This window comes from Lonchura striata, chromosome 6, assembly GCF_046129695.1.
Source record: "Lonchura striata isolate bLonStr1 chromosome 6, bLonStr1.mat, whole genome shotgun sequence".
In the NCBI taxonomy this organism is placed as follows: Eukaryota; Metazoa; Chordata; class Aves; order Passeriformes; family Estrildidae; genus Lonchura; species Lonchura striata.
In genome coordinates, this window is record NC_134608.1 from 700459 (window position 1) to 727880 (window position 27422).

The window sequence follows — 27422 nt, forward strand, 5'->3', positions numbered from 1 at the left end:
TTCTTCACTCTCTTTATGCTCACAAAACATTCCTTTTTTGAATACCTCCAGTAAGTGATGCTAAACTTCACCATCTGCTAAGATTTTTATCCCATTGTATTTCTTTTTCACTCCTGAAGATGATATTTTGCTTATATTGCTATGCCATTCCACCTCTCAGTATTTTTACCAGGCGTTATCATATCTTTGCTTCTTAATTTTAATAGTTTGTCATTAATTTACATCATCAGCGGTCTGTGCAGCCTAAATCAGCAATCAGCTGCATTCAGTGCTAGTCCAGGAGTTAAAGAATTCACACCAATAAACAGAATTTCTGCATTATCCCCGAAATGCCTTTGGTTTTGTACTGGCCCGGGGGCTGAGCTTTGCCTCAGCTGCTTCGGGCGGGTTTCAGCTGGATGAGGAACACCCAGCTGCGTGTGCCCACTGACCTGGGCTCAGCCCTGCAAACCCTGCCCCTGGACCAAACCCTGGCACAGGATGCTCTGTGCTTCAGCTGAGGGGGAAGCGTGGGGAAAGTCAGGTTGGAGTTGGGTCCCGCTCAGGAATGAGCTCTGAACACATTCTCCTCTAAAATGTACAAAAATCAGCCCCAGCTGGTGTGGAATGGAGGAGGAGGAGCCCCCTGGCACCAGGCACGTGCCTTCCAGGGAAACAAGCTCATGGCTGAAAATCCCCGTGGGACTGTCTGAAGTGCTCTATTTTCATTAAAATAACCTTTCCAATTAAGCAAAAGAAATTATTAATATTCTGATCTATTATCAGAACCCTACTTCGTACCCATCAAGCCAACAGAATGAGTCATAATTGAAAAAATCTATTGCTGGGGTTTTCTGGATCCACATTTGCAGCTGCAGGAGAGGAGAGGCCCAGGAAAAGTAGCAGGAGGTTTTAAATAATTCTGATTTATGGACTGGGTTATGGCAGCAATGGAATATGCCAAGCCAGGTCTGGGCTTGTGGTGCCATGAAATGTGTGAGTGCACACATAAGCTGAAGAGATGTCTTCCCTCCAAATGTTTTACAATCTAAGTGAAAGCAGTGATGAGGCAAACAGAGAGGATTTGATGACATTTGGTCAAACTTTGTTGAGCTGTGCCTTCAGCCCTTAAAGCAAACTGACTTCTTTAGGTCCCAAACAGGGAACTCAAACTCAAGCACGGATCAGCTGCCCAAGAGGGGCTTTCAAACAACCAAACTTGCCAGTGCTGCTGATGATCCTGCCTGGGTCTCGTTTTCCTCCTGAGGGAAAGGCTGTCCTGGGGGAACTGAGGAAATTGGGATTTTCCACCCGAGGGAAAGGCTCTCCTGGGGGAAATGAGAAATTGGGATTTTTCACCTGAGGGATGGACTGTCCTTGGGGAAGTGAGGAAATTGGGATTTTCAGTGCAGGGAGATGAGGCTGAGCGCCGCTCCAGGGCAGCCCGGTGTGAGAGCCCAGAGCTCCTGAGGCAGGGATGGAGGAGAGCCTCAAAAGCACCTCCTTAGCTCAGGGACAGCCAGTGGGGAATGGAAAACTCTCCACCCAGAAAGCCAAAGCACACTTTGCTTTTACAGGGCACGTGGCCTGGTTCTTTATCTTTTAATTTATTTATTCTGGTGAAGAAAGGAGGCTGAGAGGACGACACAAGGCTCCAAAACCCCGGATTACCTCACGTGCCCTGCCAGGCGCGCGCCGCTGCAGATGGCACGGGATAAATTTAACTGCTGCTGTCACCGGGTGCTTCCAAACAGCTGAATTCCACATTTTGCTGTGCCCAGAGCCCCAGGTGCAGCAGCTGAGCGGGGTTTGTGGGGATGTGCTGCAGCAGCCGCCGCGGGGTCATCGTCACCCCGCCGGGAGCCGCGGGAATTCGCTTTGGTCCCACGGAACCACGAACAGAATCCCTCATGGAGCGATTCCGGCTGCTCCAGGGCCACCCCAGGGACTGTCCCACGGTCCCAGTGTCCAGCCTGGCCTCGGAGGATGGGTCCTTTACTGCCCCATCCCCTCGCTGTCACCTCCAGCACCCGGCAGTCAGAACGCCAGGAGAAACTCCAAATTAACATTGCAGATTCCGTGACGTTCTCCCCGCTGGCAAAGCCAGGTTTTTCTCCTCAGCTGCAAAGAAATTTGAACAAATTATTTATGGGGGAAAAAAAAAAGAAAAAAAAAGCACCTTTTTTTTTTTTTTTTTTGTGCATGTTCCTTTGGAAAGAAGGAGCTGGAGGCAGCAGGGGAGAGGCAGGAATTGGGTGTGGGAGCGAATGATCTCCCGAGGGTTCCTGGGGGAGCACAAGCAGCGCCTCCTCCTCTCCTCAGCTCCTCTCTGCACATCCTGCCGCCCAGGCCCTTCCAGGGAAGGCATTTGCTGGATCAGAGCCTCCAGCCCTTCACCCAGGAGCGATTTTCTCACTGCTCTACAAAGCTTTTTGCAAAGAAAAGTCTCCCTTCCCCTTCTTGCCGTGCACAGTCCCCGGGGATCAGGACTGCTCGGGGAGGATATTTCTGTGTGCTCCAAACCCCACAACATGCTGCTCGCTTTTGCCTTATTTGCATGTTCTAAAGGTGCTGCTGAGTGGGAATTTAGTGGTTTCTAAACCTAGTGGTTTTCCAGCTCCTGTGCATATGCAATAATTTGTACACGGAGATACGCAGTGACCTCTTTTTTTTCAGAGCAAGAAATGTTTTCATTAAAAATAAAATAGCAGATACATCAAGACATTTCCTCTTGTAAAGCCTCATGTCCTGAATATCAAGTAGGAATAGCCAGGCTGTACAAAGCTTTCTGATGGTGCCACACAGATAAAAACAGAGAGCCTAGAGGGAGACTGGGCTGTTGTGTAACAGATAAACCAAACTTTATGGGCTCTGGGGCTTCCACAAACACATCACAGGACCAGGGAATGCCAGGGGCTGGAAGGGAACTTAAATCCAACCCAGTGCCAGGTAGGGACACCTCCCACTGCCCCAGGCTGCTCCAAGTCCAATGTCCAACCTGGCCCTGGGCACTGCCAGGAATCCAGGGGCAGCCACAGCTGCTCTGGCAATTCCAGCCCAGCCAGGAATTCCCAATTCCCAATCTCCCACCCATCCCTGCCCTCTGGCAGTGGGAGCCATTCCCTGGGTCTTGTCCCTCCATCCCTTGTCAATTGTCTCTCTCCATCTTTTCTGAAGCTCCTTCAGGCACTGGAAGGCCACACCTGGGTGACCCCAAATTTTCTCCTCTCCAGGGGAACATTCCCAGCTCTCCCAGCAGAGCTGCTCCATCCCTCTGCTCATCCTGGTGCCTCCTCTGGGCTGTCCCCAGCAGCTCCAGCTCCTCCCTGTGCTGGAGCCAGGATTCCAGGTGGGATCTCACCTGAGCGGGGCAGAGGAGCAGAATCCCAATCCCTTTCCTGCTGGCTCGGGGGGCTCTGGGCTGGGGCAGGTCCAGCTCTCACCCACAGCACCCCCAAACCTTTCCCAGCCCGGATGACCCCAGGGGCAGCACCAGCTCCTGGCTGAGTGAAACTTCCCTGGATTCCCTTGGGCTGCTCCTGGAGGGTGCCCAGGTCCCTCTGGGAGTGTCCTGCCCCTCAGCTCAGTGTCCCCTCGCTGTGCTGCTGCTCCCTGTGCCCCTGCCCCGGGGACGATGCCTGCAGGGACCCCGAGGGACCCCGAGGGACCCCGAGGGTCACCTCTGGTCACTGGTGGCCAGCAGGACTCTGAGCACGGCCCAACAGCAGCATCCCCGTGCCCGAAATGAAACACCTTTAACAATACAAACCAAACCAGGGCCTGCAGGGATTTCAGGACCAAAAAGCTCCATTTTTTAACCCTTCACTCCCACCCCCTTTTACGTGAAGCTGCGTTGTCCCATTGTGAATATTTCTGACTCTGGATTCAGGTGATGCCTGATCCGGGAGGGAAGGAGCAGGCTCAGGCTGCTGAAATCCTTTGCTGGGAAATATTCTCCATGAGAACAGCAGCCAGGAGCAGCAACAAACTGGTGGAGACGCCCAAAAGAGCACACCCAGCTTCAGATCAGCTGGTGTGAGCAGCTCTCCTCTCACTGGAACCGATGGAAGCAGAGCTAGAAAATCAGAATTAGTGATTTCCACCATCTTGAGCAGCCAGCACTGATACGCTGCCACCAAATCGTGGCTCCTGTGACCAACGTGCCTCGTTGGTTACAAATTGTGTTTGAAATTTCTGAACTGTTGGAGCTGGCTGAGCCCTCAAAGCCTGGAATTGGGAATATTTTAACAAATACGAGCTGTCAGGTCTGTTCAAGGCGATGCACAAACTCCTGCTGCTCCTTATCTGACAGAATTCAGATCATTGACAAAGAATGGGCAGAATAGCTCACAAGTCCCCAAATTCTCCATTAATTCAAGATAAAAAATAATTCATCTGAAAAGCCACACTGCTAATTACTCTGATTTAAAAAGCATTTCAATTACCTAATTGAGGCCCAGAAATAGTGCACTCAATTTAGGTGGTCAGCCACAGTTCAGAAATAATGAATAGTAAATGATTAATACCCGGCCCAGAAACACTCATAACTGTAAAATGATTCCTTTGGCCGGGCAGGGGAGGCTGGCAGCGAGGGGCAGGCCCTGGCTCAGCCTGCTCCCAGGAACCTGCCCCAGGCAGGGCAGCTTCCCCGGGGCGCTCCCGATGGGCTTTGGCCCTCCCAAAGGCACAGAGAGGGATTTCTGTCACAGCTGCTTTAGCCAGGGCTGTGTGTTGGTTGTTCGGGGTGTTCTTTCATGGATAGAGGCAATTCATCCCGGGTGAGCCAAGCTTGTCGTGGCGTTTACACAACAAATCCATCCTGGTGCTGCTGGGGGGCAGGGCTGGGCTGGGGGGACTTATCCAGGGCTGGGGGACACATCCAGGGACATCCAAAGAGATCCAGGGACATCCAAACACATCCAGGGACATCCAAACACATCCAGGGACATCCAAAGAGATCCAGGGACATCCAAACACATCCAGGGACATCCAAACATATCCAGGGACATCCAAAGAGATCCAGGGACATCCAAACACATCCAGGAGCATCCAAACATATCCAGGGCTGGGGGACACATCCAGAGACATCCAAAGAGATCCAGGATATCCAACACATCCAGGGACATCCAAACACATCCAGGGGTGGGGGACACATCCAGAGACATCCAAACACATTCAGGGACATCCAAACACATCCATTGACATCCAAACACATCCATTGACATCCAAACACATCCAGGGACATCCAAACACATCCAGGGACATCCAAACACATCCAGGGACATCCAAACACGTGCAGGGCTGCCAGGGAGACGAGGAGAGGGAACGGCCTCAGGCTGGGCAGGGCAGGCTCAGGGTGGGCACAGCAGGAATTTCCCCATGGAAAGGCGGCTCAGGGATTGGCACTGCCCAGGGAGGTTTGGAGTGCCCATCCTGGAGGTGTCCAAGGATGCCATCAATTAGTAATTAATAATTAGCAAATAATAACCAAGTTAAGAGCTAGTTAACATTAGCAATAAGCATTCATAACTAAAGCACAAAATTAAGGCAAAGGAAGGAGCTCAAATTCTTCTGCAAAGAGCTTAATCCAGCGAAAAGTCACCTTCAAATTGGGCAAAATATATTCAAGGTTTTTTCTACAACTCCTGACCCCTCCCAGAGGGAAAGGAGAATGAAGGAAAATCTTACAGCAAAGATATTCCATTTCAATTACTCCAAAAAAATAACAATTAAAAAAAAATCCCAGAATCCCAGAATGGTTTAGGTTGAAAGGGACTTTAAAGCTCATCTTGTTCTGCCACAGCAGGGACACCTCCCACTGTCCCAGGCTGCTCCAGCCCCAGTGTCCAACCTGGCCTTGGGCACTGCCAGGGATCCAGGGGCAGCCACAGCTGCTCTGGGCAATTATTATGAAGCTAAAAAAATATATTCTGAAAAATTATATATATGTAAAATAAATTTATTTTGTGATAAATAAAGGCATTTTTATACAGCTCTGAAAATAATGCTAAAACTATTCCAAAACTGCATTTTAAATTAGAGCCAACCAAATTCCCGCTGGAAATGGGAATGGCCGAGAGCATCCCCAGGAGCAGGGCAGGTGGGGATGCAGGGAGGGCACCTGGGAGGCTCCGAGCTCGCGGCCAGACTCACCAGAGCTCCTCGCTGAGCTCACAAACCAGGGGCTGCTGTTATCTGCCTGCCCTTCCCTTCCTTCCCCAGCCGTATACATTATTTGCCATAGCAACCCCCTGTGCTAATAAGTTGTACTATTTAATTACATGTCGCACGAAATGATTCCCACTTGTCAGTTCTCATGTTCCCACCTCAGAAATTGTGTTCTGACAAGTCGCACCTTGCAGAAAGGGCGTTTCCCTCAGGTGTTTATCTGAATTACCCTGTCACTATTGGACACAAAATGAGTACAGAGAACCTTGGGAAGTTCAGAAGAGAAAAAGAGCCAGTTTTATCCAAACATCTGGTATTTATAGAATTCCAAAGGTGAGTGTGGGTTGGAGAATGGAATTATCACCTCTCCAACCACGCTGGTCCAAAGATCAATCCATCATTTCTCTCCACACACAGAGAAACATGTAAACTATTCTATTTATACATGAAATTGTGTAGGAACTCTGACTCTCAAATCGGTAAACATTATCAGAAAGCTGAAGAAGTTTTATGAGAACTTTAAAACTTTCAAAGGAACTATAAAAGAAAACTTAACACTTTTAAAACTCAGGGCAACACGCTGTGCCCTTGGTCCCAGCCTGCTGCAGGGAGCGGGGAGTGGGGCTGGGGGTCCCCTGGAGCTGCTGGCTGTGCTGGGACACGGTGGCAGTGGTGGGGCTGGAGAGGACACGATGGCTCCCCTCCACCAGCACACCTTCACTTGGGGTCACACAGCCTTCCCCAGGCACGGCAGCTCCCACGGTGTGGGAACCCAGAGCTTCCCTCTGGCTGCCCTGGCAGGGGTCAGGAACCCCCCTGGACAGAGCCCCCAGAGACACTGGCTGTGATCTCTGGCCATGGAAAAGAGTTTTCAATCTTACAGGATCAATTACCAGCTCTGAGTGTTTGATATCAGTAATAATTAAGTGTGGCACGGGTGCAAAAGTAAAATTTTAGGATTCTAGATGAGGGGTCCAAAGGGGACAAGCTGGAGGAAATTGGGTGTGCCTTGTCCTTTTTCTCCTTCTCCATGCCCTCCATGTCTCTCTGTGGTGTTGGCATTTTTCTGTTGGTTCAGGCTGGGGACACACTGTCCAACGTAGGTGACAGATATTGGCACGTTATTGTAAATGCAGCCCAGGGAGTTTCTGGTATTGAATGTTTGTCACATCCCACTGAGGGCAGAGCCCCACACGCTGCCCTGCAGGACAGAGCTGGGCAGGGCAGCAGAACATGTGAGAGATAAACAGAATAAACAACCTGGAAACCAGCACAGACCAATGATGGCTTCTGCTTTGGCAGGGGGCTGACAGACAGAGACTTTTACAACCTCAGGATCATTTAAATAGACAGATTCCAACACCACGGGCTCCAGGACAAAGGGTGTGCAATGGACACGCCGTGGTTTGGCTGGGAAGGGAGCTCACATCCATCCAGCCAGGGATGGCACCTTCCCCCATGCCAGGGTGCTGCAGCCTGGCCTCGGGCACTGCAGCTGGGGAAGTCCTTGTGGGGCTCTGCTGGTTCCAGCAGGGTGGGGCAGCAGGTTAACACACACAGAGGGGCTGGGGAAAGGTGCTGGCAGCTACCACTGAATGAGGGAAAAAATCCTCTCCACGGCGTGAAGGTTTATTAACATTTTTCATTAGACTTAAAAGGTTCTCTGCTCTCAAGGATTAGAATGAGATTGATGAGAGGGGACAGCTTCATTAAATCAGGAGTTAGCTTTTGAGAACTTTACACCACGGTTTGCTGGAGCGAGCTTGAGCCTGGCACCTGCTCGGACCTGCGGTTCCCAGAAGGGATTGGCCTGGCAAGGGCTCACCCCGCTGGCAGCACTCCCAGAGGGGTGCACCAGCCAGGGGGGTGGCCCTGGCAGGGTCCTTCCCGTGGGCGATGATGGACAGCACCCCCTGATCCCAAAATCCCAATGGATCCTGATGGGATCCTTCCTGCAGGGCAAGGCTGGACAGCATTCCCTGATCCCAAAATCCCAATGGATCCTGATGGGATCCTTCCTGCAGGGCGATGATGGACAGCATCCCCTGATCCCAAAATCCCAATGGATCCTGATGGGATCCTTCCTGTCCATCCTGCAGGGTGATGCTGGACAGCATTCCCTGATCCCAAAATCCCAATGGATCCTGATGGGATCCTTCCTGCAGGGCAAGGCTGGACAGCATTCCTTGATCCCAAAATCCCAATGGATCCTGACAGGATCCTTCCTGCAGGGCGATGCTAGACAGCATTCCCTGATCCCAAAATCCCAGAGGCTGCTCAGGGGATCCTTCCTGCGAGGTGATGTTTAACAGCATCCCCTATTCCCTGATCCCAGAGGATCCTGGAGGATCCCAGAAGATCCCAGAGTATCCCAGAGTATCCCAGAGGGTTCCAGGGGATACCAGAGGGTCCTGGATGATCCTGGGGGATCCTGGGGGGGGGGGGTCCCAGAGGATCCCGGAGGTTCTTGGAGGATCTCAGAGGCTCCTGAAGGATCCCAGAGGATCCCGGGGGATCTCAGAGGAACCTGGAGGATCCTGGAGGATCCCAGAGTATCGCAGGAGATCCCAGAGGATTCCAGGGGATCCTGGAGGGTCCTGGATGATCCATGGGGATCCTGGGGGATCCTGGGGGGATCCCAGAGGATCTTGGAGGATCCTGGATGATCACAGAGGATCCCAGGGGACCTCAGATGATCCTGGAGGGTCCCAGAGGATCCTGGATGATCCCAGGGGATCCCAGGGGATCTGGGGGACCCCTGCAGCAGGGGATCCCTGCCCACCCCACAGGGCCACTCTGGGCCGGGTGCCCAGCTGGCTCCTCACTGTCCCCGTGCACCCATGGCGCAGGACGGAGCCAAACCCCAAACCCTGCTCCTGCCTGGCCCAAACCCCACCAAACCCCACCAGCCCGGGGCACGGCCCCAGCACCCCCAGCTGCCCCAGCACCCCCAGCACCCCCGGCACCCCCAGCACCCCCAGCACCCCCGGCACCCCCAGCTGCCCCGGCACCCCCGGCACCCCCAGCACCCCCGGCACCCCCGGCACCTCCAGCACCCCCGGCACCCCCAGCACCCCCGGCACCCCCGGCACCCCCGGCACCCCCAGCACCCCCAGCTGCCCCGGCACCCCCAGCTGCCCCAGCACCCCCAGCACCCCCGGCACCCCCAGCACCCCCGGCACCCCCAGCTGCCCCAGCACCCCCAGCACCTCCAGCACCCCCGGCTGCCCCAGCACCCCCGGCACCCCCAGTACCCCCAGCACCCCCAGCACCTCCAGCACCCCCAGCACCCCCAGCACCCCCGGCACCCCCAGGGCCGTCCCTGCACGGGCAGGGAGAGCTTGGCAGGGATGGAGCCCGGACAAGGCAGGGAGAGGGGTGAGGGACAGCTCCCACAGCAGCGCTGGCACCACCTCCGGCCTCGCTCGCTCAGCAGGGAAGTTTTTATCGAAATAATCCGAATTTCAGGTTTCTCGGCAATCGGGAGGGGTTTTGCCTTTAAAGGCAGTGGTGGGTGTGTGACACCAGAGCACAGTTAATGCCACACAAATCCCTGTTTGTCTTCAATCTGTGACCTGCCATTCCACTGGCTGTCCTTAGCAGACTGATTTATCTGTTTTCAGAGGTGATAAATTGCAGAATATTAAGATAATGGTGTAGCATTTATTACTACTCAGCTGTTTATTACCAAAATTTAAAAGTAATTTAATTTCAAGTGGAAAATAATGATCATTACCAGGACTAGCAAAGACAACTCATTACTCATCTCCATCAGCATTTTATTTAACAGAACTCAGACAACAAAAAAAGAAAGATTTAGTAAATGAATTTTGAATAAATGAAATGTTAATGATTGATCATAAAATAAAATATATTAAAGCCCTGGCACAGGTGCCCAGAGGTGCCCCTGGATCCCTGGCAGTGCCCAAGGCCAGGCTGGACATTGGGGCACCCTGGAACAGTGGGAGGTGTCCCTGCCATGGCAGGGGTGGCACTGGGTGGGATTTGAGGTCCCTCCTGACCCAAACCAGTCTGGGATTCTATAATATATTGCAGCTTTTAGAACAATAAAATTGCCTGAGTTTATCTTCACTGCTCAGGGTTTCTGTCAAAGTGTTTTTTGTTTTTTTTAATTTTAAAGCACATTTCTTGTAAAAACTGTAATTGAAACACATCACAACTTTTTGAATCAATTTGGTCAATCTAGAAATTCTCTGCTTGAATTATTGCTGGAGAGAAGCCTCAGCAGCTCCCCCAGAGCCTCCCCGGCTGCCCCTGCCAAGGGGAACTGCCCCGGGCTCTCTCCTGGGAATCCCAGACTGGTTTGGGTTAAAGGGATCTCAAATCCCACCAGAGTCACCCCTGCCATGGCAGGGACATCTCCCATTGTCCCAGGGTGTCCCAATGTCCAACCTGGCCTTGGGCACTGCCAGGGATCCAGGGGCAGCCACAGCTGCTCTGGCAATTCCAGCCCAGCCAGGAATTCCCAATATCCCATTGAATCTCCCCTCCTTCAGCTGAAAATAGGAATTTCTGTGGGTTTCTCAGCAAGAGCAGAGGTGTATTATAAAACTCAGAGGGTAAATATTGCTGAAATTCTGACAGAGAGAGCCCCAGGCCTTCAGAGGAAACCTTGGCCAATTAAAAGTGCTGTTCCTATAAAATGTCATTTTAATAAAGCAGCTGGGACTGGGAATGTGGTGCCACCAGCTGCAGTTGCACACGGGGGATGCACAGTGCAAACTGTGCTGTTCAATATTTACAATCCTAAAATTGGGAGCCTCTGCTTTAAATGAGCTTTATCCTGGGAAGATTCTCCAGGATTGGAGCCATAATAGGATCATTTATAACAGTGTGATTTCAAGCAGCATTCTTCACTTGTACCAAGAGCAAGAAATCATGGAGCTTTTTCTTGCCAATATTAATCCCACTTTTAAATGTTTGCAAGTTGAGCCAATAGGACAATGGACAGGGAGGTTTGGGAAGAAAAATAAAGGGTGAGCATTTTGGGGGACTTTATTCTGTCCTGCAAATAAAGGGCTGGCTGTGTGCCCAGAGCTGGCCCACACTGAGCCCAGCACCCAGCACTTCCCAGCTGGTAATTTAGGTTTTGCTTTATCCTAAGGAAGATTAAAGGCTCCTGTAAAGTGCAAACCATCAGCCTGAAATATCACCATGGACTGTATTTTCATGGCTTTTTATATATTCTGTAAATAAACTGCTTCTGCAGCAGGGAGAGGAGAATAAAGGGGGTGCAATGTAGGTCAGGACAGCAGGGAAGGGCTGCCAAGGTTAGGGAGGAGCAGCTCTTCATCTTCAACTTCTCCATCTCCATCTTCATCTTCCTCAGTGCTGGAATGGCCCTGGCAGGGGCACCAAGGGCTGGGGTGCCCCAGGGCTCCTGGGCCGGGCACGGGGCACTTCTGCAAGGACAGACTGATGGAGAAAAATGAGCTCCTGGCTGTAGGAACCTGCTGAGAGCACTGCAGCCTTCTGGAGGTGATGGTGAGGAGATAAACCCCCTCTTCTGCTTCCCCTCCTCTGCTGGGGACACCGCCCTGCTGAGGGCTGGGCACAAGGACAGAGGGACAGGACCCAGGGAATGGCTCCCACTGCCAGAGGGCAGGGATGGGTGGGAGATTGGGAACTGGGGATTCCTGGCTGGGCTGGAAATCCAGCAGTGCCCAAGCAGTGGTTGGACAATGGGGCTGGAGCAGCCTGGGACAGTGGGAGGTGTCCCTGCCATGGCACGGGTGGCACTGGGTGGGCTCTAAAAATTAGTTTGACAGTCAGTAAAATTAGTAATTCCTAAAAAAAAAAAAAAAAAAATCCCACTTTCCACTGTGTGCACACCCCACAGAGCAAGCTCCAGTTCCGCAGAGGTTTTGGGGAGCACTGCCATGAATTTTGGGGCCTTTGACAGTGCCAAGGTGACGCCTCAGTGTCGGTGTGCTGCTTGCACTGCTCCATCTCCTGCTCTCCTCCCAGCTCCAGCTCTGGCCGCGGCAGGAGGGATCCCCTGGCTCTGCCAGGGTTTGATGTGCGCTGGCGACTCCCTGGGTGTGCCCTGCCCAGCACCAGCAGCGCCCTGCTCTATGGATGGAGCTCTGCTGCTCAGAGCTTAGCAGGAGCCGTGGCAGGAGTTACCCAGAGAAAGTGAGAAAAAACAGAGCTGGGCTCACCAAAGTGAGGGGCTGGGCTCAGCCCTGCCCGGGGTGGGGCAGCCCAGCACACCGGAGCAGCTGGACATCACCACTGCAGTGCAGGGGAAGCTGGTGCTGATGTCTGGCTCCAGCTCAGAAGGATGAATGATTTCTTTATTACAACTATTCTTTAACACATTAATATACTATTGAAAGGAGATACTAAAACTACAAACCTGCTTTCTCTAACTCCCATATCTCACTCACAACTCGTGACCTTCCTCTCGAGAGTCCAGCCCCAGGTGGGTTGGAGCTGGGTCTGTCCAGCAGGTCAGTCTGTGACAGACCCCCACCCCCTTGGGCAGGTGTTTGCATTTTATACCAAAAACTGCCTGTGCCATGTTTGCAATAACGTGCCAATATCTGTCATTTGTGTTGGGCAGTGTGTCTGTGCCTTAAACCAACAGAAAAGTGTCACCAGCACAGCAAGGCATGGAGGGCAAGGAGGAGGAGAAGAAGGTCAGGACATGCCCAGATCCCTCCATCTTGTACCCCTGAACCCCATTCTAAAAAACCCCAAAATTCTACTTTTCCACCCTGTGTTAACTCAACTCCCACACTGCTCAAACCCTTGTGGCTGTAATTCCTCACACGGAGTTGGCAGCTTTTTTCACAGGCTAAAATCAAAGCCACAGGTGGTTTTGACTTTGTGCCAGGGTCTCTGAGCCCCTGCCAGGGTCTGGGGCCAGCCAGGGCAGCCAGAGGGATGTGCTGGGCTCCCACAGGACATTGCTTTCTTGGGGAGGGACAGGAGAGAGCAGAAATGTCTGCAGAAACTGCACAAATAAACGGGATAAAATTCAGCAGTGCTGAAACAGGGGAAGCAAGGAGAGCAGGACGGCAGCACTTGGAGCAGGAGGGATTCAGGAACAGAAGGGACCCAAGCAGAGCCTGTGCCAGCAGTAAAACATTGCTGGGGGCCAGCGGGCAGATCTGCAGGGTCTGCAGGAAGCAGCACACCCAGGGCAGCAGGGAGCCCTCAGCACCAGCCTGGGCTCACCCTGACCAACACCAGGGGGCAGGAAGAGGAAAAGACACATTTAAAAATAACCAACAAGCACCAGGAAATATCTGGGCACCATGACCCAGTTGTTTGATGAAAGCTTGGAGATTTCTGGCCTAATCCCAAGTGGAGTGAGCAGCTCTGGTCACGATTCAGGGGTGAAATTGGTGTTTACTGAAAAAGGAACGAGCACGGGGATATCCAGGAGGATAAGCACAGAAATTAGTTAAAAATCACTGAACAGCCCCTCAGAGGTTCCCTAAAGGTATTTCCTGTTCTACCTCCTGTGCACAAGTGCAAATCTCACCCAGGTAACAAAAACATTTTGTGGGCACCAAACACCTCTCTTCTCCTCTCTTCTCCTCTCTTCTCCTCTCTTCTCCTCTCTTCTCCTCTCTTCTCCTCTCTTCTCCTCTCTTCTCCTCTCTTCTCCTCTCTTCTCCTCTCTTCTCCTCTCCTCTCCTCTCCTCTCCTCTCCTCTCCTCTCCTCTCCTCTCCTCTCCTCTCCTCTCCTCTCCTCTCCTCTCCTCTCCTCTCCTCTCCTCTCCTCTCCTCTCCTCTCCTCTCCTCTCCTCTCCTCTCCTCTCCTCTCCTCTCCTCTCCTCTCCTCTCCTCTCCTCTCCTCTCCTCTCCTCTCCTCTCCTCTCCTCTCCTCTCCTCTCCTCTCCTCTCCTCTCCTCTCAGCAGCTCCAGAGCCTTGTTTAAGAATTGCCATTTAGAATTTACTAAAAAGCATCAGCAGTGCCAAGGCTGCAAACCCTACCATGTAATTAGGAGTTAAACTCAACTCCCCACAGCAGCAAAGCACCGAGAAAACCCAGCCCTGTGGATATGTTAGGTATTTTAATTCCCTTTTTTATCCCAGCCTAAATGACTGTGTTCTATTACCAAAGGAATATTGAGACAGAAAGTAAATGCAGAGGGACACTCCTGAGTAGGCAGCTGTTCAGGAAAACAGTTTAATAAAAATAGCTACTGTGCTGCCTGGAAATCCTCCAGAGTCGGGCTGGAAAGCTTCTCCTGCACTTGATTTAAGGAAAAAGGCACAGCTCCCACCCACCTGCTCTTCCAGGACCGCATTTCTCTTTGCTCTCCCACTCTTCCATGACCTCAATATTCCGGTTGTCTTCCATTCTCAAGGAGATTAAATAGCAGAAAGATCTTCAAAGAAGTTTAGTACAAATCAAATGCATTTTCAGCTGATGCATAATGAAATCGCTGCTATCAGATGGTGCAGATAGAGGGATTCAAAAGTAATTTGGGGATATTTGTGCAAGGCCACCACCATTAAATCCAACAGCAGAGAAATCCCTCTAGAGGAGCTGCTGAAAGCTGGGAATAACAGCCAGAGGTGGCACTGCCCTGTCCAAACACCATTTCTCATGTTTGAGTCACCTGCTGCCAGCCAGCCACTGGCCTCAGTGAGGGCTGATAGGAAATAATGGAGCATTCATTTTATTTCAACATGGAATCGTGGTTTTTATTGAGAAAACCCCCGACAGCCCTGCAGTGTCCAGGCCACCAAGAGAACCCATGTCCACAAAGCTTGGGTGGGGTTTGGAGACACCTGACCGGGGAAGGGAAGGGAAGGGAAGGGAAGGGAAGGGAAGGGAAGGGAAGGGAAGGGAAGGGAAGGGAAGGGAAGGGAAGGGAAGGGAAGGGAAGGGAAGGGGTGGGCAGGTGAAGCTCTGCCCCGTGGTGGCAGCCAGCCCTGACTGCTCCTTCTCCTGTCAGCACCACCATCACTGGCTCCCTCAGCACAGAGCAGCTCAGCTCCAGGATTGCCCTAGCAGAACTGAGCTGAACGCTTCTCTCACACAGATCTTTATCTTCGCTCCATTTGTCACCTCCAGGAACTCATCGGTCCCCATTTGTCAGTGCTGGGCAGCAGCTGCTCCTGGCACCAACAGCACTGGCTTACCTTGGAGCCCCAAGCCCCCAAAGCCTCCCTGGGCTTTCCACAGCAAACAGAGAGACCCTGCAGGTCACCAGAGCTCCAAATACAGCCTGGGTGGGACCCAGAGCAGGCACAGGAGGTGGGAGCTGCTCTCCTGGATGGGGGAGCCTGGCACAGGTGGCATGCATGGGACATGCTGTGCAAACATCCAGGATCAGAGGACCCGGGGTTCTCCTGGCACGTGGGCCCAGAGCTTGTGCCACCACTGATACCATGGGCAGGTACCAAGGAAAGTGCCACCATGGACACCATGGACAGGTACCATGGACAGGAGTAATTGGTGGATACCATGGACAGGTGCCATGGACAGGTGCCATTGATGGATACCATGGACAGGTACCAGTGATGATTACCATGGACAAGTACCATGGACAGGTACCATGGGCAGGTGCCACTGATGGATGCCATGGACAGGTTTCATTGATGGATACCATGGACAGGTGCCACTGACGGATACCATGGACAGGTTCCATGGACAAGTGCCACCATGGATACCATGGACAGGTTCCATGGACAGGTGCCATTGATGGATACCATGGACAGGTGCCACTGACGGATACCATGGACAGGTTCCATGGGCAGGTGCCATTGATGGATACCATGGACAGGTTCCATGGACAGGTGCCATTGATGGATACCATGGACAGGTTCCATGGGCAGGTGCCACTGATGGATACCATGAGCAGGTGCCAAGGAGAGGTGCCATGGAAAGGTCCCATGGCAGCCCCAGTCCCACTGCCACCTGCCCTGGGTCTCAGGACAGGGGGTCTGAGCAGCTGCAGCTATACAGAAACACTGGAGTGAGCAAAGGGGCACTAAAGCATCCCCTGATCACCACCCTACATGTGCTGTGTCCACAGCTTTCCTGAGGGCTGCAGATCCATGGCCCAGGGAGTGCAGAGCCCAGGTTTCCCATATTTTCTCTTAGAATCAGAAAATCAGGAATTTTCTGAGCTGGAAGAATGACAGGGATCATCCCAGCCCCTGCCCCTGCCCAGCTCCCCAAAATCCCACCCTGTCCATCCCTGGCAGCGCTGCCCAAAGGCTCCTGCAGCTCCAGCAGCCTCTGGCTGTGCCCATTCCCTGGGGAGCCTGGGCAGTGCCAGCCCCTCTGGGGAAGAGCCTTTCCTGATTCCAGCCTGAGCTGCCTGGCCCAGCTCAGCTGCTCCCGGGGTGCTGTCCCTGGCCCAGAAGGCAAAGCTCTTCCCTCTGAGCTCTGCCCTCCGTCTGCTCCTCTCCAGCTGAACCATCCCCGTGCCCTCAGCTGCTCCTCCCATGGTTTGCCCTGCAGACGCCTTCTCCCCGAGCAGGGAGCCAGGCTGGCACACGCTCCTGGCCCGTTTCCGTGGGCAGGAGCTCCAGGAACCATCTGTGCCCAGCAGTTTGTGTGCAGAGCACGGCCACCTTCTGTTTGCCTCCTCCAGCTCCGTGCAGCAACAATCACAGGGAAACAGTTCTGTCATCCTCACCCATCCCCAGCCCCGTGGCCTCCTGAATGTGAATTAGTGTCTTAAGCAGTTTATTCATTCATGGCAATCTGTTCATTTATTTCCAGGAGATTGTAGCGCTCCGGGAAGCCTTGCATGGGGTGGTTTTTCTCTCTGAGCTCTGACTACATGAGATTTTTTATTTTTCCTAGATCGTTCCATCAGCTCAGCTTCCACAGTGCAGGGATGATGTGTGAGACAGCCCTGCTCTCAGAAAGCACAGAATCCTGGAATGTCCTCAGCTGGCGGGGACCCCCAGGGATCATCCCAAACCCTGTCCCTGCCCAGACCCCCAACAATCCCACCCCGGGCATCCCTGGCAGCACTGCCCAAAGGCTCCTGCAGCTCTGGCAGCCTCGGGGCCAGACAAAGGAGAAATTCCTGTGCCCTCTAAAATAAACTGCAACACAAAAAGAGAACTGGATCTCTTGGGAACACCAGCTTGGCTGAAAAGCTCCAACACCCCCATGTTCTATCCAGCCCCAGAGCAGGAGCAGCCATGTCCCTGCCACAGCTGACACCCGGAGCGGGTCACAGCCCAGTGCAGTAAAATATTCATTTTAAAGCAAAGAGCATGAAACAATAGAGATCTTTCCAAAGCTTAAATAAATGTTACTTTGACTGAATGGACATGATCCTGAAATGATCTATTACTCGTGCCAGGGATGATCCCGTTATTCCTGCCAGGGATGATCTGTTACTCCTGTCAGAGATGATCCCGTTACTCCTGCCAGGAAAGATCCTGTTATTCCTGACAGGGATGATCTGTTACTCCTGCCAGGGATGATCCCGCTACTCCTGACAAGGATGATCCCATTACTCGTGCCAGGGATGATCCCGTTATTCCTGCCCGGCATGTGACAGGTGAGCCTGGGAAGTTTTGCTGTTCCCAAAATCCCGAAATCCCGGCTCGGGCCCAGCGGGTGTGGGAATCCCTGGTGGATTGCAGGGCATGCCCGGGCTCTGCTGCTCCGGGCAAGGCGGGACCCGAGGGCACCCCGCGTTCCGGCAGCAATTAACGAGCCGCTCATTAGGGTGTGAGACACTCATTAGGGTGTGAGACACTCATTAGGGTGTGAGACACTCATTGGGGTGTGAGACACTCATTAGGGCACAGCCACTCATCGGGGTGAGGGTGCAGCCGCTGGTGTCCCACCGAGCAGTGCCTTTGCCTTTGCGTGATTGCGCTCTGCTGTAGGCGTGGGGCATGCACGGCCACCGCCACCGCTGCCACTGCTGCCACTGCTGCCACCATGGCCACTGTCACCACTGCCGCCATGGCCACCATCACCACTGCCACCACTGCCACCACTGCCACCATGGCCACTGTCACCACTGCCGCCATGGCCACCATCACCACTGCCACCACTGCCACCACTGCCACCATGGCCACTGTCACCACTGCCGCCATGGCCACCATCACCACTGCCACCACTGCCACCACTGCCACCACTATCCCCATGGCCACTGGCATTGTCATCATTGTCACCACTGTCCCCATGGCCACTGTCACTGCTGTCACCGCTGTCACCATGGCCACTGTTCACCACTGCCACCATGCCACTGTCATCACTGTCATCATTGTCACCTCTGTCACCACTGCCACTGTTGTCATTGTCACCACTGCCACTGCTGTCATCATTGTCACCACTGTCACTGCTGACACCACTGACATCATTGTCACCATTGTCACTATTGTCACTATTGTCACTATTGTCATCACTGCCACCATGGCCACTGTCACCAGTGTCACCAATCAGCCACTGCCACCCCTGTCACCACTGCCACCTCTACCACCAATGCCCCTGCCTCCACTGCCACCATCTCCAACGTCACTGGCAGCACTTCCACTGTCACCAGTGCCACCCACTGCCACTGCCACCACCCCTACTGGCACAGCACAGCCATTGCCACCGCTGCCACCACCAGCATCACCACTGCCACTGCCACCTCCCCTGGTGCCACGGGAGGCAGGGGACCCTGTCCTGGGGCTGCTTTTTCCAAGCCAATCAATGGAATTTCCAAAGGCCACTGCACTAAATCCGTGCTGCTGTCAGAATCCAGCCCAAACTCTGCACAAAACGTCATTTACCATTTCAGGGACGCACAAAGAAATCCTTAAAATCAAAAATAAAAGCAGGTTCCAATATTCCAGTGAGCTCATACAGCCAGCCCTGGGGGGAGAAACACCACCTTCTCCTGGTTTTTTGCCAGGAATTGCTCCTGTGCCTTTGATCAGCACCCACTCCCCAGCTCCAGCAGCTCTGGTCATCTCTGGGGGAAACGCAGCCCAGCGATCCAGGACAGCAAATCCTTCCTGGCAGGAGCTGCCTGATGTCGAGAGTGATTAGAGCCGACACGGGAATGTGCAGCAGAGATGAAAAGTAAATGTTGTTCTCTGTAATTTGATGGGAAGGACTTTTTCAAGTATTCCCATGTTTTGTTCAGATTAACTTATCTCTGCTTTCCCACCGACACCCAGGAGCTGCAGGGAAGGGAGAAGGGAAAGCAGCAAATAAATAAGCAGTAAACAGATAAATAAACCTGGGAAGATGAAGGGTTTGCATTCAGATTTCACCAGGAGCAAAAAACAAATGGGGAGCTGAAATGCTTTGTTGCACAAAAAATTCTAGCAAAGAATTCTGTTTAAAATCCATATTTATTGGAGGAGGTCTGAGGCTCCAGTGCTGCCCCAGGGTTTTGGGAAGGGCTTGGCAGAGTTCCCATGGGTGACACCACCCAGGGGGGACTCCATGGAACCCCAGAATGGTTCAGATGGAAGGGACCTTAAAGTCCTGCTCACCCCACCCCTGCCATGGCAGGGACACCTCCCACAGTGCCAGGGTGCCCCAGTGTCCAGCCTGGCCTTGGGCACTGCCAGGGATCCAGGGGCAGCCACAGCTGCTCAGGGAATCCCATCCCAGCCAGGAATTCCCAATCTGCCATCCATCCCTGCCCTCTTTTGGCTTCAAGAAGCTCCCAGGCAGGAGCTGAGCCTGCCCAAGGCCTGGGGCTCTCCCCTCCCTGCAGACTGACAGGGAATTGCAGCTTGCCCTTGAGTGGATTTCCAGTGAGAGGAACCATCCCTTGGATATTCTGATTTGATTTGCTCAGTGTTAAAAATTGTTTTTTCTCTATTTCAAGCGTGTTTGGCTGCTGCTCCCGGGCACTGGACCTTGTTGTACCTTTGTCTGATAAACCAGAGACCTTTGTTTCCAGGCATCTTCTCCCCTGACAGTGCTCAGGTGGAGATGAAATCAGGGATTGTTCTCACTGGGTAAAGTAAATAAATGCAGTTTGTTCACTGCTCCGCTGCAAGATGGGTTTTGGGGACCTCCAGTCTTCCCGTCCTGCTCTTCCAGGGGGAGGGGACAGATATTTTAGCAGGGATGACGCTAAAAAGGGTGATGTTTGACCTGATAGAGAAGAGATTTACACTGATGTGGCTTTATACCATGAGGGTGCCCAGAGCAGCTGGGAGTGCCCCTGGGTCCCTGGCAGTGCTGGACAGGGCTTGGAGCAGCCTGGCACCGTGGAAAAAGCTCTCAAGCAGTTGTTCCCTGGGGAGGGGACAGTCCACGAGTCACCGAGGAGCTGGAATGGTTCCCTGGCTCCCAGCTGAGCTTCTGCCACACGGAGCGACCCACGTGGCCCTGGAACCCAGCCTGGCACATGCAGAGACCATGCCAGGCACAGGCAGCGCAGGGATGGGCAGCCTGGCATGGACACCAGGGAAGTGCAGCAGCAGGAATGTTCATGGCAGCACTGGGGACGTTCCTGCTCATCTCCACTGGCACCTTTTCCTGCCTGAGCTGGCAGCACACAGCCCCAGCTGCAGAGCCCGTGGCTTTGGGGTGTCTGGGGATGCCATTTTCCAGGGAAAGAGCAGGTTCAAACCAGCTCTTCCCAGGATGAGGTCCCTGCTCCCGTCCCTGGCTGTCTGCAGGTGCACCCTCAGCCTGCCAGGCTGGCTGGGAGAGGTGAGGGGTGCGTGGGCTGCTCTGCTCTGCCCCCCGAGCAGGGCACGCCCGCGGGCTCCCAGAGCATCCCCTGCCCTGGGATGTGCCAGCTCCTGCTGGAGCTCCAGGCTCTGGCCAGAGGATCCCTCTGTTCCCCAGGGAGCTCCCGGCTCCGGTGCTGGGAACAGCCAGGCCAGGCCTTACCTGAGCTGCCTGGAAAATGCAACAATTCTGAGCAATCCAAAAATTCCCCCTGTACTGCACACTGCTGAGAGCACACCTCCAGTGCAGGGGCAGCTCTGGGCTCTTCCGTTCAGGAAGGACCTGGAGGGGATGGAACATGGCCAGGGCAGGGAATGGAGCTGGGAAGGGGCTGGAGAGTTCCTGAGGAGCTGGGAAGGGAATGGAGAGTTCCTGAGGAGCTGGGAAGGGAATGGAGAGTTCCTGAGGAGCTGGGAAGGAGCTGGAGAGTTCCCGAGGGAGCTGGGAAGGGGCTGGAGAGTTCCTGAGGGAGCTGGGAAGGGGCTGGAGAGTTCCTGAGGAGCTGGGAAGGGAATGGAGAGTTCCTGAGGAGCTGGGAAGGAGCTGGAGAGTTCCCGAGGGAGCTGGGAAGGGGCTGGAGAGTTCCTGAGGGAGCTGGGAAGGGGCTGGAGAGTTCCTGAGGAGCTGGGAAGGGAATGGAGAGTTCCTGAGGAGCTGGGAAGGGGCTGGAGAGTTCCTGAGGAGCTGGGAAGGGGCTCAGCCTGGAGCAAAGGAGGCTCAGGGTACCTTGTGGCTCTCACAGCTCCTGCCAGGAGGGGACAGCCGGGGGGTCGGGCTCTGCTCCAGGAACAGGGACAGGAGCAGAGGGAACGGCCTCAGGCTGGGCAGGGCAGGCTCAGGGTGGGCACAGCAGGAATTTCCCCATGGAAAGGGGGCTCAGGGATTGGCACTGCCCACAGGAGTGCAGTCCCCATCCTGGAAGGATTTAACCACCATGCAAATGTGACACGTGGGGACAGGGTCAGGGGTGGCCCTGGCAGTGCTGGGAAGGGCTGGACTCGATGTCTCAGAGGCTGTTCCAGCCTGAAGAGCCCTGTGGTTCCGAGGTGCAGAAAGCACCACAGTGTGTGCCAGGAGAGGCTCAAAGCCCTGGAGAGACAAACCCCCTCCTGCTCTAACAAGCACTGCAGCAGCAGGTCCTTGCCTTCCCTCTCCATCTGCTCAGGACTGTGAAGTGTCTGTGAGCTGCAGGAGGGAGAGCAGGGATGGAGGGGCGGCAGGGCAGCGCTGCTGGCAGCTGGCACCAAATTCAGCCTCAGCTCTGCACCCTTCCAGCAGCAGTGCCCCACGGGGACAGCAGCAGCACCGAGCCTGCCAGGGCAAAGTCTCTCCTCACTGCTGAGCTGGGCTCTGGCACGGCTCAGCCTGCAAGCTTGGCCTGATGGGGCCAGAGCTGCGGGTGCTGCTCTGTGGCCGAGAGCTGGAGCACCCGCAGCAGTGCCAGGGGTTGGGTGCTTTCTGAAGGTTTAGGGTTTCTGCCCCCAGGGCAGGAGGAGCAGCCCCACGGATGGATGCACGCTGCGATGAGGGACTGGCCTGGTGAATCCATCCCTGTCCCAGAGAGCTCCAGCTCGGGGAGGATTTCCTCCCACAAAGGGTTTCCAAGCACTGGAGGGGCTGACCTGCAGAGCTGGCTTTTCCACCAGACACCCAGGAGCTACCTGGTCATTTTTCCAGGCTCCCCCCTTTTCAGGGAACCAGCTGTGTGCCCCTTCACACCCGTAAAGCACGAGCCAAAAGCTGAGAGCCAGGCCAGGCGGGATGGGAACTGGGATGGGATGGGATGGGATGGGATGGGATGGGATGGGATGGGATGGGATGGGATGGGATGGGATGGGATGGGATGGGATGAGCCTTAAGGTCCTTCCAACCCAGAGCATCTGGGATCCTACAGGAATCACATCCTCAGCTCCCTGCCTGGCCTCAGGTGTCTCTCCCGTGAGCTCTGGGTGTGAAGCAGGGTTTGGGGTGGCAGGAGGTACCACAGGTGCCAGGGCACAGCCAATAAACCTGCAGCACGTTGCTTCCTTCAGCATGGATTAGGCAGACACATGGATTAGGTGGATACAGGCAGATATCAGCACATCTACCTGTCAAGTGTCAGCACAGGAACAGCTTCACAGCGCCAGACTCCCCAGGAGAAAATGAAATGGAATCTGATGGATTCATACAGCCCAGAAACAGAGCACTGGAAAGGAGCAGAGAGGTACAGCTGGAGATACCTGGGTTTGAAATGGGTTTATATTATCCTGTCTCCTGAGACAGCCTCTTCCATCACACTGACCACGACTCCAGGCTGCTCCTGGCACGGGGCTCGGCCAAGGCCCTGAGGAAAGGCCCTGAGAGCAGGAATGCCAGGCTTGGAGGCAGACCGTGGAAGGATGCTTAGAGCCACTGCTGCCTGGAAGGGCTCCAAAAACCTGTGGCTGTGGCTCTTGGGGACATGGGTTAGGGGTGGGTTTGGCAGAGCTGGGGAAGGGTTTGGTCTGGATGGGCTGAGGATCTTCTCCAGCCATGATCACTCCATGCATGGGAAGGATGCCTGTGTGCCACCTAAATCAGGACACTTCCCATGCCCTGGCAGGAACAACGTGGGGGCTTGAGTGAAGGGTGCCAGCAGGGTCAGGCATGTCTTGTCCACCCCACATCCCACCCCCAGAGAACACTCACCTGAGGTTCTGAGTCCTGAGAAGAGAACTCCGAGCTCTGAGGGGGCTGTGGGACAGGACATGCACGTGTGGCTGCACACGGGGACAGCTGCCCGGGGCAGGAGGAACTCACCAGCCTGGAAATGGTCAGAAAACTGAGTAAAATCAGCGAATCATGGAATGTCCTGAGCTGGAGGGACCCACAGGGATCATCCCAGCCCCTGTCCCTGCCCAGCACTGCCCAAAGGCTCCTGGAGCTCTGGCAGCCTCGGGGCCGTGCCCGTGCCCTGGGGAGCCTGGACAGTGCCAGCCCCTCTGGGGAAGAACCTTTCCCTGAAATCCATCCTAAACCTCCCCTAACCCAGCCCCAGCATTCCCTCGGGTCCCACTTCATGCCAGGGGTCGGTGGGAATGGTGGGGCTGCTGAAGGTTGGAATGATGATCACAGAGGTCTCGTCCAGCCCCAGCGATTCTGGAATTCTCTGCCCTGCACCATCGCCCAGACTCCAGAGGTGCCTCCGGGCTTTTGCTGCTTGTCTCTGTGACAAGCATTTCCATCTGCAGGCAGAGAAAGGAGCCCTGTCCCAGGATGTGCTCCGTGTGTTAATCACCCACCGCCATAATTGCTCCCGAAGATTTTTCCTGTTGCATTTATACACTCCACCTGATTAGCAGTCATGGAACAGCAGCAATTTGCCATAATATTCTGAGAGCGCTTAATTTTCTCTTTGATGAAAGAGCTGTAAATGGAGGCACCTGTACTCAACAGCTCCTCTGATTACTTACTTCATTATTGTCACACTTCCCATTATTATTTGATATTTGCAAACAGCACTATTAGAGCTCATCCACTGCCTGGTGCCCACTGAAGGAAGAACAGGTGCTTTTTTCCTAATTACACAGGAATATATTTTCCATAGATCCTCCTCATGCCAATTATTTCTTTGAGATGCATGCCAATTATTTCTTTGAGATGAGCTGTGCTGATGAGGAAGTTTCCATGGGAATGGGCTCCTGAGGGGGAAAGGAGGATGCAAAAGGGGCAGGAATGCAGGCAGGTAACCTCGGTGGGATGGACAGGAGTAAAGATAAACAAGACTTTGCCCAGGGCAGCTGGGGCTGCCCCTGGATCCCTGGCAGTGCCCAAGGCCAGGCTGGACACTGGGGCTGGAGCAGCCTGGGACAGTGGGAGGTGTCCCTGCCATGGCAGGGGTGGCACTGGAGGGGATTAAAGGCTCCTTCCAGCCCAAACCAGTCTGGGATTCTGTGAAATCCTCTGAAGAACAATCCCTGCTCATTCCATAGTGACCTCTAAGCCATGGATCACCTTCCCTTCCATTTCTGTTGCACCCAGTTGTGTTTTCCCCACGGGGAATTGCAGCTGGCAGCAGGAAGGGCAGGAGTGGGCTGTGACACCACAGCCACATTCCAGGCACTGCCTGCAGCAATGTTTGAAATTCCAACCTTCCCCAGATCCCACCTGGCTCCATGAGGAGAAAAGCAGAACAAAGCTCCGTTTTCCAAACCAGCCTGCAGAATCCACAAAAAAGCCCAACCAAATGAACAAAAGCAACATTTGCTGCTTATGGAGCGCAATGAGGTGCTTGGTTTTGGTTTAGAAACCAGAGCCCCAGCTCCTCAGGACACCCAGGGAACGTCTGTTCCTGTCTGACCAGCTGGCTCCTGGGAAAGGAGAACATTCCCAGGCTACTCAGGCTGTTATTTGCTCAAACACTGCCCAATTCACTGCATCACAGGATTTAATCCAAGCAGGGATTCCATCCCCCCAGCTCTGAGGGCTCCAGAGCCTCTCAGGGATGAAAGTCCCCGGCGCTGTGCACGCACAGCATCCACAGGGATACACCAGGGCGTGGGGCTGTGCTGCAGCCCTGACAAACGGGTGACACTGCAGAATTCCTCATCAGCTGGGGTGAGGCTGACCATGGCACGAAGGATCTGACCCACAGCATGGAAGTCCTCCCCAGGCCCAGGACGAGCAGAACACATCAAACCTGTTTTTGTCACCCACACAATGACCAGCCAAACTGTGACACCGGGTTCTCCATGTGAGAAATATTTTTTTTACTTCTATATTTTTTTTACTTCCCCCCATTCTCACGTTCCTGTGCTGCTGAGGTGTGTCCAGCATCACTCTCCTCCCCCAATCCTGTGGGACCCCCAGGATTTCCAAAGCTCCCCCAGCTTTCCTCAGTGGTGCAGAAACACCACGGGTGATTTAACCTCTCCTGCAGCTCCAGTGACAGCCCCAAGGATGCTGCTCGGAAGTTCCCCAGCAGGAATTCTCTCCCAGCTCCAGGTACCAGCCCTCCACCATTCTGGGAATTCCTGACAGCAGATCCAGCTGTCCAGGGTGACCACAGCTGTAGTGACCACAACTCAGGGTGACCATGGAGCAGTGGTGACCACAGCCCAGGGGTGACCATGGATCAATGGTGACCATGGCCCAGTGGTGACCATGAATGTAGTGACCATGGCTCAGTGGTGACCATGGCTGCAGTGACCATGGCCCAGGGGTGACCATGGCTGTAGTGACCACAGCCCAGGGATGACCACAGCCCAGGGGTGACCATGGCCCAGAGGTGACCATGGCTGCAGTGACCACAGCCCAGGGGTGACCATGGCTGCAGTGACCACAGCCCAGGGATGACCACAGCCCAGGGGTGACCATGGCCCAGGGGTGACCATGGCTGCAGTGACCACGGCCCAGGGGTGACCATGGCTGCAGTGACCACAGCCCAGGGGTGACCATGGCTGCAGTGACCACAGCCCAGGGATGACCACAGCCCAGGGGTGACCATGGCCCAGGGGTGACCATGGCTGCAGTGACCATGGCCCAGGGGTGACCATGGCTGCAGTGACCATGGCCCAGGGGTGACCATGGCTGTAGTGACCACAGCCCAGGGATGACCACAGCCCAGGGGTGACCATGGCCCAGAGGTGACCATGGCTGCAGTGACCACAGCCCAGGGGTGACCATGAATGTAGTGGCCACAGCCCAGGGGTGACCATGGCTTTAATGACCATGGCCCAGGGGTGACCACGGCCCAGGGGTGACCACGGCTGTAATGACCATGGCACAGGGGTGACCACAGTTCAATGGCAACCACAGCAAAGGGGTGACCATGGATGTAGTGACCGTGGCACAGGGGTGACCATGGCCCAGTGGTGACCATGAATATAGTGACCACAACCCAGGGGTGACCATGGCCTAGGGATGACCATGGCTATAGGGACCATGGCTCAATGGTGACCACAGCCCAGGGGTGACCATGGCTGTAGTGACCATGACCCAGGCGTGACCATGGCCCAGCAATGACCACAGCTCAATGGCAACCACAGCACAGGATGACCATGGCTGTAATGACCATGGCTGCAGTGTCCACAGCCCAAGGGTTGCTGACCTGATGCTCACACTTGATCTTACAGGGCTTTTTCAACCTTGATGCTTCCCTGATCCTGTGATTCTCAGTCACTCCTATTAATAATATTACCAAAATGCTCCTATTAACTTTTTCATATTTCAAAAATCAAATCAGGCTGGGCTTTGACGGGGTTTAGCCACTAATTTATTTTCAAAGGAATGCAATAGAGGGGTTTCTTTAGCATCAACCCTGCCATAAATTCCTACCCAATGCTTCTATTCCTGTTACCAGTGGCTGCTCTCCATGGAGGCTGCTCTGCACTGGCTGCAGCTCTGCCTGCACTCTATTTTCATCTCTTTAGCCTTTTGCCATCTCTTATTGACAGAAGAGCACACAGATTTTTTAAATGTCTCCATTCATATTGACTAAAACCTCAAGCTGAGCTATTTCAAAGGCTGGAGCAGTTCAGGGAACATATAAAATTCATTCAGATGTCTCATTTTTCTATTAAAGACATGCTGCAAAAGGGGGAAAGTGCCTTCATAAGAATATTTTTCCCCAGTATCATTGCTGGTTACGGGCATTCAGGACAC